Source organism: Sceloporus undulatus, chromosome 3 (assembly GCF_019175285.1).
Source record: "Sceloporus undulatus isolate JIND9_A2432 ecotype Alabama chromosome 3, SceUnd_v1.1, whole genome shotgun sequence".
Lineage (NCBI taxonomy): Eukaryota > Metazoa > Chordata > Lepidosauria > Squamata > Phrynosomatidae > Sceloporus > Sceloporus undulatus.
This window is the reverse complement of record NC_056524.1, coordinates 272,027,052-272,036,017: the sequence shown is the minus strand read 5'-3', so window position 1 is coordinate 272,036,017 and position 8,966 is coordinate 272,027,052.

Here is an 8,966-nt window from a genome sequence, read left to right as displayed (position 1 = left end):
CAGATTCCTAAAGCCTTTGTTTATGACTACAGTGCTGTGCAAATCTACAGCGCTATATAAATAAAGCATAATAATAATAATAATAATAATAATAATAATATGATAGCACCTGAAGAATACCAGCTGGTTTCCAGTCAGCCTTTGCTGTAAAGGAGATTGCAGCTTGGAGGTCAGGTCCTAGGGGCCAAGTTGTATGCGTTGTGTGCCTTCGAGTTGTTTGTGACTTATGCCGACCCTGTCACAGGGGTTTCTTGTCAAGATTTGTTCAGAGACGGGCCCCCATTGCTTTCCTCTTAAGCAGAGAGAGTGGGACTTCTCCAAGTCACACAGTGAGTTTCCATGGCCAAGTGGGTATTTGAATCCTGGTCTCCTGGGGTCAGTCCTGCATTCAGATCACTATGCCACACTGTCTGAGTGGCGAGGATAGGCTAAGGTAATTCCCTATAGGTAAGCATTTGCTTGGCAAAGGTTTGAAGCTAGTGTTTGGGGCACCTTGCTGCAGTATCAGTGAGAAGGTGCCGAGAAGCTTTCTATGAGGCATCAGGGGAAGGCTTTCAGATCTGCTTCCCTTAATTCCTAGTAGTGAGAGTCACTGAAGTCAGAGCCTTATGAAGATTGAAGCTTGAGGATTGAACCTTCTCTGTGGTCCAATCCACACTGCAGGAATAATCCAGTTTGACACTAGTTTAACTGTCTTGCTTCAATGCTAGGGAAGTATGGGAACTAGTTTTGTGAGACATTTAGCCTGTCAGAGAGCTCTGATGCCACAGTAAACTACAATTCCCAGGATTCCCTAGACAGTTAAAGCCATGTCAAACTGGAGTAATTATGCAGTGTGGATTGGACCTGTGACTCTGGCATTGGGGTAGAGTTTTCAGGTCTCTCCTGGACAGGATTGATGTCATCCTTGCAGAGGTTTCTGGGACCTTCTTGCTTTGATGGAAGTGTCAGCTAAGCTTATCCTGACAAGAGGATCAGAGTCTGCAGTCAAGAGGCAGCTGAGTCTTTGGAGTGCTGGCTGTGTTTCTAGAGTTCTGGCCTGTTTACTGTGAGCATTTGGAAGAGGTGTTAGTGGCATCCAACCTCTTCTTTTCTGCCCACACTCCCTTCTCTTAGTTTGCTTTATTCATTGTTCTCTTCAGTCTCAATGCCAAATAGGCAGGACAGCCTAGAATGAGAATAAGCATACTATGTGCAATCCTAAACATGTTTATTCAGAAGTCAGTCCCATTTAATTTAGTGTGGTTTGATATTAGTTGAGTTAGTGCAGTTTTACAGCTTTAGGTGATCAAGCCTTTTGCTGCTCATGTAATTTCTCTTTTTCTCTCCATCCATCCCTTCCACCATCGTCCCAAAGTGTATTAAGAGTCCGTTTTGCCTTCCTTGTTTACTTTAGTGCCAGTTCTGTGCCTAAGTGTCTAGACACTAGAGCAATTGATTCTGCAGTCAGATTATGATAATTATTATAAAGGAAGAGAACTGCCCTTGGTGGAGTGTTTTATTTCTCCCTCCAGCAAAGCGACTTGCTGACTGGAGCTGTAAAAGTATTGTCAGAATTGTGCTCAGGGAATCAACAGCTCTGTCTCATGTGCAGCCTCACCTCTTCCTGAGGGTTGGATAGGAAATCAGTTGCAATGTTTTAATGGATTTCACATCTGGAACATTAGTTTTATTATCCAAAGGTGCAATCTGTGTGTTTACACTCCAGGTGAAGTGAGCCTTGTCTCTCCTTTTGAAGTACTCTTCTGCCCTAGCTTTCTTAGGCCCTCTTGGCAAGAGTTGTTTCTATCTTCTGTGTTGCTCATGAGATATTCTTTTTTTAACTGGAAGAATACAGATATAGCTGAGAGAATCTACCTTCAGATTCAGTCATCTGAGGTGGAGCTTCCTCCCTATAGCTGAGTAATGGAGGGATGTGATTTTGGAAAGCAGCCTTGAGCCTGAATAGTTTGTTCTGGTTGTAGAAATTTAAATATGTGTTGCTGGGGATTTTGTTTCTTTTCAGCTGTGTTTCTGGCTTGATCTAAGGCAGTGTCTTTGGTCCTCCAGATGTTTTCGGCTTCAATTCCCACAATTCCTGACTGTAGGCCAAGTTGGCTCAGACCTCTGGGATCTGAAGTCCAAATGGAGGACCAAAAATTGGGAACCACTGATTTAAGGGATCAAGAAGACTTGGGGGCTCCTTGGTGGAATACTGTTGCTCTGTATCCTGAGTCTCCTGGTGTAGTTTCTTGAGCCATTTACTCAAAACCATAAGGTTGTGTTCAATACCAGTGAAAGGGCTCAAGCTCGACTCAGGCTTGCATCCTTCCAAGGAGTTCGCTGAAATGAGTACTCAGATTGTTTAGGGCAATTAGCTTACAGTTGTAAAACGCTTAGACACAGTTCAGTATGAAGTGGTATATAAATGAAGCTGTTTTGTTGTTTGTTTGCATTGACACACATTACATTAAACAGACTGTGCTTGCTGAGAGCTACACCCTCCATATGATGGCTGCAGGATGCTACCATTGGGCTTTTCAAACAGCTGTATTTAAATAAGAACAACATCTATTCATAAATAAACCTACATAAACAGCATTGTATGCTCTTAAAATGAACCCTGGGTGGGTCAGGTTGTGATCTTCCAGCTTCTCAGCTGAGGCTTTGTATGCTGTCAGCTCATTCTTCACTCATTTTGTTTCTACCAATAATAAGAAACATGGTGAGGGGTGACTTCCACCAAACCATTTCTCCCTCCATAAAGAAATGTATTGGCATGCGTAATTTACAAGGTGCAGAACACCTTTTACGAGCCCATAAAGATGAGCAGGTTGCCATAGGATGAACTTGACTATCTCTCTTTTCCTGTTGAGCAGTAAGAATGTTTTTCCAGTCCATCATCAGAAAACCTGGGTGCATTTTGCATCCTAGCATATATAGTGGTACTATTCTGTAACAGGTTGTTTTCAAGATGTTTTATAAGATGCTGAGAGTCTACTTATAGTCAGCTAAGAGATGCATGCTCCCAAATTTATTTTGTCCTGAGTGGGATTTAGTTTGTTCTGAACTCTTGTGTTGTTTTCAAAATAGCCATAAGCCCTATGAGCTCTTGATGTTAAGTAAGGCCAACAGTTGAATATTTTTTTCTGAAAATGCATTCCTCACCCAGCAGCTTCAGGGAACAACCATTTAGCCATGTGTTTAGCTTTGCATGTAACTGTGTGCTCAGCTTCTGACTTGTGTGGAGAATACTTGGAGATTTTTCTGAGGCAATAGCTTCAAAGTACATCATTAATATATTTTAAATAAATAGATGAATCTTCCTCTGCTTCCCTCCCCTTAGATACCTGGGAAGCTGGCACAGTCCCAAGTTTGGATCATATCTAGTTTGGCGACCATGCCAGTTCACCTTGAATTCTACAACAGCCCCCAGATAGAGATGGATTTGTCCTCCGTGTAATGTGCACTGGTGAACACTGATGACTGCATATAACTGTGTGTAAGCATTTATTAGTAAATGACTTAATTTTTCACATGCAAAGCTTATCAGGAATTGACAGTAATTACTATAGTTGTTACACACATGGAAGTTTGAATATCCCTGATATGGCTGTTTGTGATCCCATACCCGAAATCTTGGGCAAATGTATTTACTGGGGAGTCAAGCCTAGTGTCTTCTGCATGCATAACATGCACTCATACTGCTGAGCTAGGTTATTCCCTGTTTCATTTCCTACATACACCAAGCTTGAGATCCTGTGTAAATAAATCCCATCAAACTTTGGTAGGACTTACTTTTTGAGTAAGATGCCTACATGGTTGCACTGTGAGTGTGTACTTGTCGAAAAAGTGTACACATCTGCCTTCAGAAATCACTTGTGAAAAAGATCTTTTAAATTGAGGGTGCCTTAAGTAGAGGAGTCAGAAACATGTCATATCCATCAGAAACATCTCCTGTTCAGAGTAGTTGAAAAGAGCAAGAGTTGTACAGTGCTGGGGGGACTTGTGAGTATCTGTAAGTGAACATATTATTTGGGGTTTTTCCTTTCAAAAGGAGAGGATCCTGCTATAGCTGAAATTGAGGCAAGCCCATGCTGAAGAACAGCTAACCGGAAAGCTGGGCCTTTAATCTGACATAAGTCTTCCACTAAAGTGCCCAGCAGAAATGCTTCTGATGATTGCTGTGAGAATGGGCTTGGTAAATAAAGCAGATAATGCTGTTTCCCAAAATATTAGCAAAAACTGGATTAAGCAGATTCTGCCTACTCTTCTTTAACCCAAGGGCAGACACAGACACAGTTGCTCACTTGAATTGCTCCAAGGAAAAGGAAATCTAAGGCCACAAACAGGAGGAATGCTCCATTGGAATGCCAAAGGTGGTCTAGAAAAATGGTTTGTGGCTTAGGACAGTGGGCTTTGGCTTGATATTCTGACAGCTGGAGAGAGAGATTAAAATGTTTTCCATTTCTCTATAGCCTCACCTGGAATACTGTGTCCATTTCTGGGCACCACAATTCAAAAAGGATCTTGACAAGTTGGAGCGAGTCCAGAGGAGGACAACCAAAATGGTGAAGGGTCTGGAAATCATTCCTTATGAGGAGAGACTTAGGGCGCTGGGTATGTGTAGTCTGGAGAAGAGATGGTTAAGAGGTGATATGATAGCCCTGTTTAAGTGTTTGAAGGGGTGTCACATTGAGGATGGGGCAAGCTTGCTTTCTGCTACTCTAAAGAATAGGACCCAGAACAATGGATGCAAGCTACAGGAAAAGAGATTCCAGCTCAACATTAGGAGGAACTTCCTGACAATACGAGCTCTTTGACAGTGGAATATGCTGCTTTGGAGAATGGTGGACTCTCCTTCTTTGGAGGTTTTTAAGCAGAGGCTGGATGGGTGCTTTGATTGAGAGTTCATGCATGGCAGGGGAATGGACTGGATTGCCTTTGTGGTCTCTTCCAACTCTATGATTCTGTGGTGCCCAGCTCATGCCCCTCAATGACTCCTTGTGTGCTACTCTCTTGGCCCTTGTGTGTCTATCATCTGGAGTCACTGGGCTCTCATTGACATAAAAATCTTTCTGTTTGCTCCGTTCTTCCCTCTTACTATTGTATCAGCCCCCACCCCCATCTCTTCCTGCATCTCCTGGGCAATGGAAATGGAGGTATGCTGTGCTGGCGTTTCTGTTAAACAAACCCATGTGCTGTACTAGCAGATGTACTCCTTATGTGCAACACGGAGGCTTGCGCACCAGTCTTCAAAGTAGTGGCATTAGCTTCTTTGTTTAGAGCTAAACTGTGTATAGTGTCCTGCCTTAGAGCTGCTTCATTCCTAAACTGTGTTCCTTTTTAGCCTCAGTTCAGCACTTTGGTAGACTTAAGAGTGAAGCTATCTGAAATAGCTTGTGGCAACTGTAGCTTGTGCGGGTAAGTATTGGCATAGCTTGCAGTTATGGTGCTCAGAAGTACACTTCTGAACATACAGTATATGCTTTCTACCTACCATTTTTAGGAGGGAAGAATATGAAGCATTCTGAAGGCAATCTAGAATAATACTGATTAATTTTAATTTTTAAATGAGAGTACCTTGGGAATCTCATGGGATGATGAATCACAGAATTGTAATGTTGGAAGGTATCTCAGAATCATCTGGCCAATCCTCATCACTGTAGGAATTCACACAGAAATCTTGGCCATCCAGCCTCTGTTTCAAAGCCTCCAACAAAGGCCTCCAGCAAAGGATAATCCATCTTCTGAGATAATCTACTTCACTGTAAAAAAAAGTTCATTATAAAACAAGCAAGTTGTTCCCAAGCTTTAGTTGGAATCTCCTTTCTTGCAAGTTGAATAGTATTCACCATTTTGGTCATCCTCTTCTAGACACATTCCAGCTTGTCAATGCCCTCAAAATGTAGAGCCCAGAAGTGGACACCGTATTCCAGATGCAATTTGACCAAAGGATAATGGTATTGTTATTTTCTTTGAACAGGACATTATAAATTTGTTAACCTAGCCTAAAAATTACATTACTTTTTTCATCACTATGTCAGATGTTGATGCATGTTTTGTTTACGGTCTACAAAGACACTTAGATCCTTTTCACAAATCCTGTTGTCAAGCCGAGTGTCACACTTCTCAGATTTGTGCATTTGCTTTTTCCTGCCTAAATGCAGAACCCTACGTTTATTCCTATTTAAATCAGTTTTGTTCTGGACCATTTCCCCAATCTGTTGAGGTCAGCTCGGATCCTATTTCTGCCTTCTGATATCTAAGTTACACTTCCCAGTTTTGTGTCATCTGCAAACTTGATGAGCATCCCCCCAGTGTGATTAAATATGTAGTCTGAACTTGGGAGATCGCCTGTTTTTAGGCTCCTTTAATCATACAACAAGCCCAGCTTGTTTTCCAAGAAAGTGATGTTTCCATACTCTGAATATCATTTTAATGAGAGATGTAAGCAAGCTTTACAGCCTTGCCCACTGGCCTAGTTTTTTTGCTCTGTCAAAGGAGATGTGCCATGGATGGGGGAGGAAAGATCACTCTTGGTGGAGATGGGACAATTAAGCTTTCAAATAAATAATTGTGTTAGTCTGTCAAAACATAAAAAGGAAGGGGAAGGAATCCTTTAGGACTAACTGTTCTTTTTTTGTGTGAGCTTTTATTACTCTATCAAGGAACTTTTTCAGTAATAGAGTAATATTAAAGTCACAGATTTTCAAGCACGGGTATCCAGTTGTGGAAGTAGAATATAATGTTACAGAATACAAAAGAATACAAATTGTGACCATGGCCATAAACCTTCAAGAGAGCTGTATAATATGGTAGAGGTCTTTCAAGTGGTTGGTAGTAGTCTTTAAAGTGATTAGTTAATATTGGTGTGAAAGCAGTAAATCTGCTTACCAAAAGTCAGTTCTTTTGGTTCCTGTTGGTTCAAAAACTTTTCCGAGAAAATCCTTTTTGTTATATGTGAAGTTGTAACTTGTGTATTCATTTACGTAGTGTGCCATGAAACTTTTATCTCTATTCATAGCTTTGGTAATGGCATGGAATGTGTGAATATAGCCCAATTCAGTTGTTGCTTATCCTAGTCTTTCTTTGAAAATTTTTTGTTCGAGAACTGCTGCTTGTAAATCCCATATTGCATGACTGGGAGGGCTGAAATGCTCTGCAATTGGTTTTGAGTATTGCCATTTCTAATGTCTGTTTTGTATCCATTTATCCACTTCTGTAGAGGCTGTCATATTTGTCTAGTGTAGAGAGTGGAGGGGCATTGCTGACATAGGATGATGTCTATATCACATTGGAGGATGAGCAAGTAAATCCACCTCTGTAACACATACCCCTGCCTTTCAGTGTGTGGTTGTCGTCGTCATCATCATCATCTTATATCCTGACATTCTCCCAAACCAGGGACTTAAAGCAAGCATATACAGCAAGCCTTGCCACTACATACATAAGGGATGAAGTGAGCTACAGATATCCTGCTGCCTACGTAGTTGCTTCTCCTTCTTAAACTTCTTCCCTAACCTGGCACTGTCCGGATATGTTGGAATACTATGCCCACTATGTCAGGGATGATGGGAGTTGTAGCTCTTCACCTCTGGCTTGAACTCACCACCTGGTTGTGCACCGCGCTGACCAGTTTTGGCCAGTGGTTATAGCTTAGCAGAGTTACAGAGAACAGGCTGAAGACCCTGACAAACTCTCCAAGCCTTCTCACTCTTGCTTCCACAGAAGTCTTCACCCTTCTTCAGGATCCAGCTGGTTCTTGTAGCTTCACCCAAGACACCAGACAACTCAGTAGTCTTAAATAAAAGATCTACTTTATTCTACTATATACAGCTCCAAAACTATCCAACACAACAATACTCAACTCCTCACTCTACTACAACCCACAAAATACATTGGGATGCATAGTCATTATTATAGTCAATGCATGGTACCACCCACTGTTGTCTGTTTCCACCCAGTAGGCGTGTACATCATTCTCATTGGTTCTCTTGGTTCATCCTACAATTAATGATTTCATCATCTCAGCCTTGACCACTTAACAATTGTCAGGTGTGTCCAATTATCCACTTTACATTTCTTGTCCTTGGCATTCAGGACTTGTTAATTGTATTACCATTTACACCTGTGTAGTTCTCAATTGGCTTCTGCTGAGTCACCCTGACTCTCACATACATGTTTTATTTCATTTACTGTATATCCCATGTTGCTTTTTCTTAACACACTATCCCCAGTCAGTGCTGGCTAAGCATGATGGGGGTTGTAAACCAACATATCTGGAGTGCACTGGGCTGTGGAAGACTATTTTAATTCCTTTATTTTCCAGAGAGCTATACAAGTGGCGGGTTGCATGGGTAGGCAGCCCCTCTGCACTGGAGTTATTGCAAACTTTTCTCTAGTACATCATACAAAAGCAGGGCTGGCATGGTATCAGTATCGACTGACATGAGCTGATTGTTCAGGAGCAGTTTCAGTACTGATGTCTCCCTTTGCCCTACAAACAAGTGGCTACATTAACCTTGTCAATGCTAATGTCTGTATGTCTCATTAGCTTAAAGGCAAGATAAGCTTGCCTTCTTGCTCTTTAATGGATGACTGCATTGACATCTGATTTCTCTTGGAACACTATTGAAGTTGCATGAGCTTAAATAAGACTGTCTGCATACTGGGCACTACAGCCAAGCTGATAGCAGAACAGAGATAAAACCTTTGCCATCTGTTCTGAAGTGTGGAATGTTCATCCTACAAACAAATGTAGTGGTGGGGGGAAGTAACTGGCTTGTTTAAGATTCTGACACTGGTCTTCCCTGGGCATCTTCCTTCAACTTTTCTGTGCATGGTCTCATGAACTGTAGATCATTATTGTAGCTGTTTGTCCCTGTCTTTCTAAAGGCTGAAGAAGCAGTCTGGAAAGCCCCTGCTGTGCTGCTGACTTTCTCCTGAGTCTCGCCATGTTGCGCTTTCCTTAACATAGCAGCCTC